This window comes from Mixophyes fleayi, chromosome 1 (assembly GCF_038048845.1).
Source record: "Mixophyes fleayi isolate aMixFle1 chromosome 1, aMixFle1.hap1, whole genome shotgun sequence".
In the NCBI taxonomy this organism is placed as follows: domain Eukaryota; kingdom Metazoa; phylum Chordata; class Amphibia; order Anura; family Limnodynastidae; genus Mixophyes; species Mixophyes fleayi.
Window position 1 is genome coordinate 244,695,723 of NC_134402.1, and position 12,266 is coordinate 244,707,988.

At 39.8% G+C, this 12,266-nt stretch overlaps 1 long non-coding RNA gene across 1 annotated transcript in view; it reads left to right on the plus strand.

The window, feature by feature from the left end:
* The first annotated feature begins 3,218 nt into the window (after positions 1-3,218).
* The window catches only part of LOC142107727 (uncharacterized), a 58,405-nt gene continuing 49,357 nt past the window's right edge, over positions 3,219-12,266 (plus strand). The window contains exon 1 of the long non-coding RNA XR_012680005.1: positions 3,219-3,515. This is a non-coding gene — a long non-coding RNA (uncharacterized LOC142107727). The remainder of the gene's footprint in view (positions 3,516-12,266) is intronic.

Here is a 12,266-nt window from a genome sequence, read left to right on the forward strand (position 1 = left end):
CTATATATATCTTCTATATATCTGTGAAGATATTAAAGAAATTTGACTATTGTGATACTACAACTGGTACCCTTTATAGTTGAAAAGAAATATCCCCATATGGTGGTGAAATTTGGGAAATGGAGATTCTTTAATTACACATAATTATGTGAACTTAAGGGTATTTTATGCATATAAATCAAAAGACAGTGGCCGTGTAATTATAAAATAATTTAGCAACAATTTATATTGGGGTTTGAGTAGTGCACGACCCGCTACAATATTATTAATTATTATTTATTAATTTTATTATTACTTCTGTTTTTATGTGTTCTTGGTGATAATTCTATTTGTTGTTGTAATCATTATTATATAAGTATGTTACTGGGTTGGGGTTGATATTTGTACACTTTATTAGGTCAATAAATTTAAATCTATTTATGTGAGTGATGGTGGTAACTTGGATGATCATAATTTAATTTAGGAGGGATAATTTATGCTCTCTTTTTTCATTTATTGTATTCTGTTAATTATGTTATAAGATTATTGCATTATAATCCAACAAAAACAGCAGTTACAGTCCCTGCTACGAGGTGTGAATAATCTAATACATGTACAAATTGTTGAAGTGATAATCTCAATATATGACTTTTAATAATTACTGGATATAAAAGTGATAATCTTAAGAGTTTACTCTTATTTGGTGCCCGATCATTGTCCTTATAGATAATAATCGTTGTAGAGCTGATGGATGGGACTGCTCACAGTAACAGGTCGTGAGCAGCTAAAATGTATTTGTCAGAACTCAGAGTCAGACAGGCAGGGTTCAGGAGTAGAGAAGACAGCGGAATCCTTTAAACAAGCTAGGGGTCAGGACAGGTAGAGAAATGAGAGCAAACTAGTTTAACTAAGCCAAGAGTCAAAAGTGGAGAAGACAGCAATTCCTGATAGCAGAACAGATCAGGATACAAAGCACACTAGGTCAAGCAGGAACTATCACCAGCATTGGTATGTTGCCAGAAAGAGGTTTATAAAGGCAGCAGCACCAATCAGAACTGAAGGATGATTAGCTGCATGAGTGTGGTAGATGATTGCACACCTGAGGCTGCCAGACTGAGAGCTGAATGAAACTTGGAAATTATTTGCTTAGCAACTAGCTGAATCAGTGAACTGCAGGAATGATCCTACACATAGTAGTAGCAGTAATTGCACAGATGATAGATTAAAACAAACAGGAGAGCTCCTATTTGTTAACAGAGAGTAGGGGAAGTACAATGGCCCTGGTAATGCTGAGACTGAAGAAAGAAAGAGAGGCAGTCCCAACCAAAGAGATTAAAAGAACTGGAAAAAACTGTGTGGTGTGATTATGCAAGAGAGAACTGTGCAAGTGGAAAAGATGTAATAAAAGTGATTCTTTATTTCATTAGAGAGATTGTCTGGCACCCATCCAATCATTTGTCCAACTGTAATTGTTCTGCACTACCATGACAGTTTCAACTCCACATCTAACTTTCTTGTCAATAAACCGATAAGTGCAGGGACACCTATATGTGTACACTGTATCCTCAGAAGAAGAGGACTGAGGCAGGCCTGGGGGTATGAAGTAGGTGCCAGACCACTGTGAAGAGCGGTGGGTGCAGGCTCGCACCATCGGCAATTTCCATTCCTCTCCGCCTTACTATGGATACTTCGGAGTGGCCAGGCAGCTAGTTTGAAATGCTATCACATGATCACCTACACAGTGCCGACAGCTGTGCTCCTCACTGCCCATTATAGGTGCAGTGTACCTAGTCACTGTGGGTTCCTGTTCAGTATTCCTTCAAATCCTGGCCTATGTTCTTGCCTGAGCTCTGCCTAGTCACTGACTACTCTATAGATTGTCACATGTCCGGACCTCTGCCTGGACACTGTCCACTCTATTGATTGTTACCTGTTCTGAACTCTGCCTAGACACTGACTACTCTATAGATTGTCACATGTCCTGACCTCTGCCTGGACACTGTCAACTCTATTGATTGTTACCTGTTCTGAACTCTACCATGACACTGACCAATCGTTTTCTGATTATTCCTGCTAGTCACCTTCCTTACCATCTGCCTGGATCTTGGTAAAAGCATCTGCATATCTGCCTGTATGCATAATTCTTTGTATATGTTTTTGTTAATGTTACCTCTGGACCAACATTCTGGCTGTTGTACCTTCAATATTTTCCTGTGCAAATCAGACTACTAAAACCTATATTACCATGTGCACAAGACCTTGTGGATACCAAGAATCGATGAGCACAATCAGGTCTATGGGAAAAGGGCTGCTAAAGACGAAGACCACAATTAGCTAGTTCTAGAGGCTCATTTTGAAGGTTGTTGTGTTTTGACCTCACACCCACAGATGGACAGTGGGGTTTACTTACAAAACATATTTTATTTAGTTGCGCTTAATCCTTTGTATTAATTCTGCTTCTATGTAATTATTCTGTGTGTGACTGATTAAAACACATATTTATGTAGATTTTAATATTTATACACACTCAAATGCAAGAATATCGGTTGATGGATAGAATTACCCATACATTTAAATTAACAAATGAATGCATCAAAAGTTAAATAACACAATATATGCATTTTTGTTTATCATATTATAATAATGTTCATGAGAGTTGTGAATATTTGTAAAATCCACTGAAAAATATTCTTACAATACACAAGTGATATTGATATGTTGTATGTAATATATCCTGTAGATAGAACCTTACATTTGGAGAGTAGTGATGTCTCTTTTATCAAATTACTTACTTTGAAAGTGTTATATGGGGAATTTTATAACTTCCAGTGGAGGCAAAACACCGTAATATGTGGGTCAAACAAAACTTGGTCTGTTTCAAACTGAAACTTGTGTAATATACAAAGAAGCGTGGCTCCTATTGTAAAATAATAAAGAATTCATCTCAGAGTTTCTTGACATTTAAATAGTCATGGACCTGCTCAATGGCTTCTAATATTCCTCTATTTTATGGTATATTATTCATAATATAATACAGTAGTAACAGAAATATATAAAAATGTTAGAGTGTAAAATATAACTTCATCAATGCAGGATCATTGCTTTTAGATGATCACAAAACTCCTCAATGGCTATTACTGTCCTTAAATTTTGGTATTTGCCGAAGTCACCATTTTATATTTGCTTCTTAGTGATCACATATAGTGACAAAGATAATGTATTTTACATTGTTTCAGGAATAGTTCAACTCTGTGAAAGGACTGACACACTACAGAAGGCTTTTAATGCTGGTTGACCCTGCAGCAGGATGGAGGATATTTCACACGGATCAACAACAGTAAAGCTCTGTCATCACTCAACCATGTCCAGCAAAGGTAGAGAGGAAAAAGGGTCAAGGAAAGCTTCCAAACCACAAGTGGGTGGCCACAAAAAAGGAGGCGGGAGGTAGGCCGCAGGTGAAGTGGATGGCCGGGCACTGCCTGGCAAGCTTAATGAAGGTGCTCATGGATTGGGAGTCAGCACTATCTGGAATCTAGGTGAGCAACAGGTGGAGGTGCCTCTAGAGATGTTCAGAGAAGACATACACTACAACATCAAGTGGCTAAAGGAAGCCTGGTGAGGGCCCAGTGTGCAGTCGCTAGGCCAGCAGCCGAGTCCGGGAGGCTGGAGGTTCCCAGATGGTGATGACCATAAAGGTTGTTTTGCAAATATAACCACCATATTATGTCTAGTCATTTGCTCAATGTACCCTCCAGTAGAGTGTATCTAACATTTAACTTTCATGCAGACTCTCAATCTTTGGGGGACTAGGCTTATGCAGTTGTCTGTTTATGTTCAGCCTCCAGCAGTGTCTCATAAACTTGGCATCCTAGCCAGTGTCAGAGATAGCCTCTTTTGGGTCCTTTCTCTCGAGCCCTGGCACCTGTCTTAAGTGGGTATCGATCGATAGAGAGACAGACAAAGTTCAGTTGTAAGGCTGAAACTCGATCTGGTTCTGACCAGCCCCCAGTCAGAGTAGCTTTATTTATACACAGAAGATGGCATAAAAAGATGTATGGTTACACAACAAAACAGCAGTTTGACATTTAGGATCAGCAGATGTTCTTGTTTCAGTCGCGCAAGCCAGTGGCAGAAATAGCTGCGGTTTCAAAGGTGCGAGGTTTCTACAGGAAACTGTCAGTTGTGCAGAATTCTCAGAATATGTGAAGCAAACAGAAAAACAAAAAGTCAAGTATCGGTTACATGGTAATAGTCTGCAGAGCCCTGCAGACTATTGCTCAAACATTAATTATACAAAATGTATTATTCTTCAGAAACTGATTAAATGGATATCTCTCACATAAACCCCTCTTTTTATCATTTTTATAATTATCCTGCCTATCCTTTTGGTGTGCACAAAGTATTCCTGCACCTGACCTACTTCATTCAATTCAATGGAACCCCTAGCAGGCCCTTAGAGGATGGTAAATGTACATTTAGCCAGGTCTATAGTTTATGTACACCTGGGTTCTTGAAAATAATAAAACATAAGGGAGAACCTTTTTAAGTATGTAACTTATTCAGAGTCTAGTGAGAGCGAGTTGGACCTGGGTTTCTGGATCGGACTTTAGATGTTTCTTAAGTGACCTTTTTATCTTGATATCTTTTTTGCATCTTTTCAAACAGCATTGGAAAAAACATAAGCTTAGTTTAAAAGCAACATATAGTATCAATATTGAAATGCATATCTTGGCTATCCATATTGAAACATACATTTATAGTTATTGCAAAACACAGAATGAACACACCCTTCATGATTGATCCTGAGCCACCGTGGCCTTTTTACAGTGGCTGGCGTGGATCCAAGGATCTTTCCCCTCTAGTTTCACTGAAGTGGGTGTGGTCAGCAGGACTTGGTATGGTCCTTCAAATCGTGGTTCCAGAGCCCTCCTGACGTGTCTCTTCACAACAACGTAGTCTCCTGGTACTAAGACATGTGTTCCAACACAATCCTCTGGATCTGGGATAGAAGAGAAAACTCGAGAATGTGTATTAGTGAGGGACTTCTGCAATTCTTTCACATAATTAGTCAGTTCACCTTGGTGTTTTACCATAGATTGAGGAAAATAACACCCTGTTTTTGGCGGCCCCCCAAATAATATCTCATAGGGGCTTAGCCTGTGTTTTTTGTTTGGTGTCGTCCTGACTGAGTATAGGGCAAGGGGGAGGCACTGTAACCAGGGCATTCCTGTGCTTTTCATGGCTTTTTGTATCTTAAGTTTCAGTGTGCCGTTTAACCTTTCCACCTTGCCACTACTCTGTGGATGGTAGGGGGTATGGAATGCCTGACTGATCCCCAAATCTGACATGATAGTTGTCATTACTTCACCCGTAAAGGTGGTGCCCCTGTCTGATTCTATCACTTCTGGGACACCATATCTGCATACTACTTCTGACAGTAGTTTCTTTGCTGTATTTTTTGCTGTGGCTTTAGCTACTGGCCAGGCCTCCGGCCAGTTTGAGAATAGGTCAATGACCACTAGGACGTATTCATATATCCCACATTTAGGTAACTGTATATAGTCTATTTGTATACGTTGGAATGGGTAGAGAGGTTTTGGGGTTACTCTGAGGGGTACGGTCACTGTGTGACCAGGATTGTTTGTGTTACAGATGGCACAGGCCTTTACCAGATTACTGGCAGCAGTGCTGAAGCCTGGTGCAATCCAGTGTTTAAACACAGAGTTAATTATCCCATCTTTTGAGACATGTGTGGGGCCATGTTCTAGTGTGGCCAGTGTGGGAAAAAGGGCTCTGGGAAGACAGTGTTTGTCTGCTGAACCCCATAATCCCTTTTCAGGTTTTGCTCCTCTCTTTTTCCACTCCTCTTTTTCTGACTCTGTAGCCTGTTTTTGTAAAATTTTAAGCATATCTAGGTCTACAGGGAATGTGAGAGTGGCAGCGGTCAGTAGATAATGTTTGACCAATGGTAAATCTGCTGCTGCCTTAGCAGCTTGGTCTGCCAGTCTGTTTCCTTTTACCTCTAAGGTTTGTTCCCTTGTGTGCGCTTTTATTTTTATGACTGCCACTTCTTCAGGCAGTTCTAAAGCTGTGAACAATCTCAAAATGATGTCTGCATTTTTTATTGGTTTCCCATTGGAGGCCATAAAATGTCTGTTTTTCCAGATGCTTTGATAATCATGTGCTACCCCAAAAGCATACCTGGAATCTGTGTAAATATTAGCTGTTTTCCCTTCTGCATATTGGCATGCACTGATTAGTGCTTCTAGTTCAGCCTGCTGTGCTGAAAAGCTGGGTGGAAGGGATTGCTGAATCAATATTTCAGTTTCAGTTGTGACTGCATACCCCGTTTTAGGGGAACCCTCCTCGTAGTACCTGGACCCGTCTACGAATAGTAGTAGGTCAGGATTTGCTAGTGGTGTTTCTTTTACATTGCCTGGAGGTGTGGTTTCCAAGTCCATTAGGGCTAAGCAGTCATGATCATTAAAACTGTGAAAATTTTTGAGTTGCATTTCCTGCCCTGTCACAGATTGTGCACTCTCTGCGCTGTCACTGTGTGCGCTGTTTGCGCTTACATCAGTGCTTAGGCAGATGCCACTGTCATTAGTGCCCGGGCGGATGTCACCGTCTTTCTTACTGCTACTCCCCTCTTTTATATCCATGCAACTTGGGAGCAATGTTGCTGGATTTAAAACTGTACATCTTTTTAGTGTGACATTCGAGGGTGTGAGAAGTGCCACTTCATATTTGGTTAGTCTGGCTGCAGAAATGTGTTTTGTTCTGGCTTGATTAAGTATTTCCATTACTGAGTGTGGAACCTGAATGGTGAGTGGGTGGTCCAACACTATGTCTGCAACTTTTTGTAGCAGTAACGCAGCCGCAGCTACTGCTTTTATACATGTGGGAGCTGCTGTTATAACAGGGTCTAGCTTTTGAGAGTAGTATGCTAGTGGTCTCTGTTTGCCCCCATGTTCTTGTGTCAGTACCCCGTGTGCATGGCCATTTTGTTCGTGACAAAACATGTTGAAAGGTAGTTCATAGTTAGGGAGGCCAAGAGCCGGGGCACTTGCAATCAATTCCTTTATTATTTCAAAGGCTATTAGTTGTTCACTTGTTAGAGTGATTGGGCCTGTGGCTTTACCCTTAGTTACAGTGTAAAGAGGGTCTAAGAGTTCTGAAGCATTCATTAACCACTCCCGGCAGTAGCCAGCAAGTCCTAAAAAGGCACGTAACTCTCTCACTGTGGTGGGAGGCGGGAACTTTTGTATGGCAGTTACTCTAGAGCTTAACAGATGTTTAGCGCCTGCTGATATGCAGTGACCCAAAAATTGTACTTGAGGTAAAGCACACTGTAATTTTTCTTTTGAGACTTTACATTTTTCTTGTGCTAGAAATTTTAGCAAACTTTTTGTTACCTTTAAGCAAATTGTTTCAGTGTCTGCACAGAGCAGTAAATCATCTACATACTGTATTAGACGTGTATTTTCATGTTCTGGTGCCCATGCAGTTAGGACTGTATGCAGGGCTTCAGAGAAGGCCGATGGAGAAATGGCCGCTCCCTGGGGCAATCTAGTCCAACAATATTGTGCATCATCTACTGTAAACGCAGTGCATTTCTGACTATCTGGGTGTAGTGGTACAGAGAAAAATGCATTTGCTAAATCAATTACAGAAAACCTGGTAGATGATGCTGGAATGTCATTGAGTAATACATGGGGATTTGGGACAATCTCTTTTTCATGTGTCCTGTCTGTTTGCAAAAGAAACATGCTCCGAGGGTTGTGCCACTAGGGTCTCTTGCCCCTCTTTTATCACTGGTAGTTTGGATAATATAAATAGGGGTTTTTTTCTTTTTCTGCTCTTCCCTATCTTTCATTGCCCGTAATATATCAAGTAGGACTTCCATGTCCATACTACCTGCCTCTGGTCTGTTTCTGAATAGAGATTCTCTCATTTCTTGTTTAAGACCCATGAGAAAGGTATTTTTAGTAATTGTACTTCACGGAGTTCAGCAGTGCCGAATCCTCCGTCCGTGTGATTGATTAGGCACCGATCATACCACTTACGGCAGTCTTCCCCGTTATCTTGCTTTAAGGGAGTGCCTACAGGGACTTTACGTTGTTCTGCAGCTGCCCATACATTCATTTTGGCTAAAAAGGTAGTTACAGATTCAGATATTATCTACGGGACATTCTACATTATCTGAGTTTTTAAGGACTGCAGTTCCACTCGGGCCGATTATAATATTGGCTAATTCTTCCAAGTCTGACCATGTACAAGTGTAAATTCTATTCATTCTTCTAAAGTAGGCAAGACACTGGGTGGGATGTTTTCTGGGATCGGGACTCTTATCACAGATATCCCTTGACTCACTCGGGGTCCATGGTCTGTGTTGGACCGTTCTGCGTATTACTGCAGGGGGGTCTGCATTATCTAATGTGGTGGAAGTTCCCAAGGGGAACATATCCGTGGTTAACTGTGGGGGATCACACTTCTCATCAGTGGATTCCTGGGGACGGCCACAGAATGGACAGACTTCTGAATATGGGGGGACACATCTAAAACATTTTTTACAAGTGGTTCCGTAAGGGAGATCACTTTTGACTTTATTGTTGAAAGGTTTCGTATTAGGATTATATGGCGGTGGTCCGGTGACCAGAGGAAACGCCCATTGTCCATAGAAATCGGGCTGTTTTGTGGGTCTTTGTCTTAAATTCAAGTCTGATTGGTTATAAGAGAGAGGGGTCTTAAATCAGGGTACATGATGGGTCCTGATGGGGAGGGTGGATATGGGGGTAGAAATGGATTATTATTATTATTTGGAACACCAGGGACCCCCACCACTGGTGTTTCTTCTTCTGCATCACTTAAATTTGTCAGTTGTAACATATTACTGGGGATATCATCATCTTCTAACTGTTCTGCCAATTTGCACCACATCTGACACCTTTTAAAAATTCCTTTTTCCTTTAAAACTTTCTCATTGTCTTTCACAAACTGTTTCCAGAATGCAACTTTTAATGTGCCCTCTTCAGACAGTCCTACTACTTTAAATAATTTCCTCATTCCCTTAGTGAGGTCTTTACCTCCACGTTTAGACACGTACTGTATTGGACTCAGACCGTCATATATTTCGAGTCTTTGTTGTCCCTTTATGGACCCTTTATTTCCCATTAGGAATTACCTTATGGTCCCTTTATGGACCCTTTATTTCCCATTAGGAATTACCTTATGGTCCCTTTATTTGAATGAGGATTTTTATAACAAATTTACAGGACTTCTGCCTTTTTTAATATTTCTCACAACTTTCAATAAAATCCAACAGAAAAAGACAATTATAAACAATACTGTAACAATTTCTAAAGTGATTTCACTCACTTCTCCTATTTCAGATGTGGTCACATTAGACATTTATCATATAGATGTAATGCAGTAATTTTGTTAAACAAAAAATTCAACCTTTTAATCTACCTTGATACCCTTAATAGTATCTGTTGCCAGAGCTCAGAGATCCCCGTCAATCAGACTGAGGTACCCTCGAACTAAGACACTACCTCCTTATACAGAGACAGCACTGTAAAAGAGTAAAAATAAAGCTTTTTACTCACCAGCTGGATTTTGTTGATGTCTGTCTGTGTACAAAGAAGAGGTCCCAAAGGCGTCGAGAGGTCTGATGTATTGGAGATCCCGGCAAACGAGCCCCCACTGAAACTGTCAGAGATAGCCTCTATTGGGTCCTTTCTCTCGAGCCCTGGCACCTGTCTTAAGTGGGTATCGATCGATAGAGAGACAGACAAAGTTCAGTTGTAAGGCTGAAACTCGATCTGGTTCTGACCAGCCCCCAGTCAGAGTAGCTTTATTTATACACAGAAGATGGCATAAAAAGATGTATGGTTACACAACAAAACAGCAGTTTGACATTTAGGATCAGCAGATGTTCTTGTTTCAGTCGCGCAAGCCAGTGGCAGAAATAGCTGCGGTTTCAAAGGTGCAAGGTTTCTACAGGAAACTGTCAGTTGTGCAGAATTCTCAGAATATGTGAAGCAAACAGAAAAACAAAAAGTCAAGTATCGGTTACATGGTAATAGTCTGCAGAGCCCTGCAGACTATTGCTCAAACATTAATTATACAAAATGTATTATTCTTCAGAAACTGATTAAATGGATATCTCTCACACCAGGCATAGAGAAGACTATATACTGTCAGCTCTCTGAAGATGGATAGTCTACAGAAAAGTACATGATAAATACACCCCACTAGAAAGTGTATTATAGATCCTTAGGGTCTATAATAAACTGCAAAGGTGTGCCTACAGGTTCTCTGCTCCATTATTCCCTGTTATACTGCCTACAATCATATATTACAACATTTTAAAAACAGAATCTGGTCAAAATGAAGCCCCTCCCACTATCCATTGAAGCGACACCCAAATTTGCCAAACCACACCCATGTTATCGTGAGGCCTGAAAATCAGCTCTGTGACTGCTCTCTTTTCTGAAGAAAAAAAAATCCTAACAGCATAAAAACACAATACCAATCATTAAGTATAGAAAAACATAATATTACAGTAGTACAAATATTAAAATGTGTGTTGCTTTAAGATGGCATAGAATTAGTTGCTCATACACTGTACAAACAATACCTGTAGATTTGCTGGTACAGTCCTCACTCCTACATTTTATTTACTGTCAGAGATTAGATTATTTTGCCAACAATACACTGAGGGGTGGTCCTAACAACTATAATTACATATAATTCATCAGCCTTGCCCAGTCTTGTAACACAGATCGGTGGTAGCTCTGTGTCCTGTGGGGAAAAATTTAAAAAGACAAAATTTAATAAAATAGCAACAAAAATACTAAAATATTTGTATTCAAAATGCTTAGAGTGGCAAAATTCACAAATACAGTTTATGGACCACAGTTATGAGCATTAATATTACCGACATCAAAAATGGCGTGGAATCTTGTTTGCTGACTCTGCAGGCGTTGACGTGATATTATCTCTGTCCTGTTCGATCTTCGATTGTTTTCTCTGTTACGGGCAATTTGCTGATAAGTTCTATTTACATGGCGATGACGATCACGTTCGCGTTTTCTTTGCTCATCAGTCATAGTTTGTCGTTAGGCTTTATACTTATCCATCCTCTGTCTGTTTGCTGCTTCTTGCTATGCAGTTACTCCCATAGCACACATTTGAATTTTAGGTGGCATCACAGTTACACTTTTTTGCTTAAAGTAATTAGTATATTCCCATTAATTTAACACTAAGTGCAAATAAAATGAATAGCTAGAAAATGGAGTCAATTTGAAATAGAAAGGTTGTAATTAATTGTAACTGCCCCCTCTCCAACCTAAATAAAGCAAACAAAATAAGCCCAAGAAATTGGGAAAATCTAGTCAGTAGGAATAGTCAAGTACATAAAAGAGTCAATTGCAGACATTTTAACCAATTTGTTTGTGTGTTTTGTCTGTGTATTTATAAAGGTGAGGAGCAGTGTTAACCTTTTAGATAGATAGATAGATAGATAGATAGATAGATAGATAGATAGATAAGCAAGTAATGGTATGGTATATAGGACCCTCAAGGTAAGTTAGTTTTGCCACTGTAAGTCTGAGATTTCAAAAGATTTCAATTAAATTCATATTAAGTGTCAATTACTTTTTAGAATTGGTCATTAAGGCAGAAATAGAAAGAAAGGTATTTAACCTGTGCAGCAGGTATAGCATATTAATTACAGGTTGCGACACTGTTAAAAGTCCTCAGAGTAGAATGACAGATTGGATCCATTTAGGAGACCGTGAGGTGATTGGACAGCCTAAATTAACCTAGTGTCATATATACATTTTGCAATTGAGATTGAAACTTATAAGGGGCTTACACCAATCCCCCAACAGGTAATGCATCCCATTGAAGGGTCAAAGCTACTTAAAGACTTCCCACATGTACGTATCTCAAACAATAGTACAATACTTTAAAATGTACCTCTGCAAACTTTCTTGCTAATTGGGTAAGTTAGACAAATGGCTGAAGAGCACTTGGACTCTGGTGAAGGCTGGGCTAATGAAAATTAATGGGGCCCATGGATTGGCAAACAATGCACTTTGTGCATTAGATCCATTGTATGTCACAATACCAGGTTGAATGTTTCACAATACTTTGACATGCACATGCCATCGAATTGAAAATATGCAACGGTATCACCAAGAAATATTACTGTAACAGTCACCGCCCGGGAAGACAGCAGACATTGTAACTCATTGATTATAATCAATTACCTCAAAACA